The sequence below is a fragment of the Octodon degus genome, unplaced genomic scaffold (assembly GCF_000260255.1).
Source record: "Octodon degus isolate 3935 unplaced genomic scaffold, OctDeg1.0 scaffold00002, whole genome shotgun sequence".
Taxonomy (NCBI): domain Eukaryota; kingdom Metazoa; phylum Chordata; class Mammalia; order Rodentia; family Octodontidae; genus Octodon; species Octodon degus.
In genome coordinates this window covers 27,686,799-27,687,815 of record NW_004524578.1, presented here as the reverse complement: position 1 = coordinate 27,687,815, position 1,017 = coordinate 27,686,799, and positions in this window count along the sequence as shown.

The window sequence follows — 1,017 nt, the reverse complement described above, 5'->3', positions numbered from 1 at the left end:
CTTTTTTCATACTTGTTTGAGTTTACCTGAAAATTTCTCTTGTTTTTGAGACAGTTTTACTATGTAGCTCAGGCTAGCCTAGAACTGAGGTCTTCCTCCTTCAGATGCCCTAGAAAATGCTTTCATTTTTCTTTCTATTTTTGGTGGTACCAAGGATCAAACTCAGGACCTTGAGTTTACCAGGCAAGGATTTATTCTGCTGAGCCATCTCCCCAGTCCCTTTTCTTTTCTTTTTTTCTTTTTTTTTTATGCTAGGGATTTACTCAGGACCTTTGAGCTACATCTCCAGTCCTTCTTAAAATTTTTGTTTTGAGAGGCCGGGGTGTGTGTGGGGGTGGCTCAGTGGGTAGGGAGACCTTGTCTCCAAAAACTTTTTTTAAAAAAAGAGAATCCCTCCTCATGAAAATCAAAAAAGCAAAAACAATTTTATTTTCATTTTGAATTTGGAAGCAAAGGTCTTCCCCTAAATTTCTTAAATTGTCCAGGGTAGGCTTGAAGCTGGGCTCCCCCTGCCTCAGCTTCCCTGAGTGCTGGAATTACAAGGATGTGCAACTATACCTGGCTGAATTTTCCTCCTATTAACACATTTAGCTTGGGGCTGGGGAGATGGCTCAGTGGAATAAGTTCTTTCCTGGCAAGCACAAGGGTATGAGTTCAAACGCTGGTTCCACCAAAAATAAATAAATAAATAAATAAAAACACACATTTAGCTTAATGATTTTTGTTTGTTTGTTTTTTGCAGAACCAGGGATTGAACACAGGCCCTTGCACTTACCAGGGAAGCACTTATCCTACTGAGCCATCTCCCCGGCCCCTTAATGATGATTTGGAGTGAAGAGTGTTTTTGCTGTTGTTTGCCTAGTTAGGGCTCCAAAGCAGTACTCTGGCTGCTACCACCAGCTCCACTGCCAGCCTCCTGGAGTAGACTTAAGAATTCTGCTTGTCCATGGAGACACAGTGTTCCCAGTGTCATCCACATCAGCAAAGTCCTCTGCTTTCATCTTTTTTTTTTTTTTT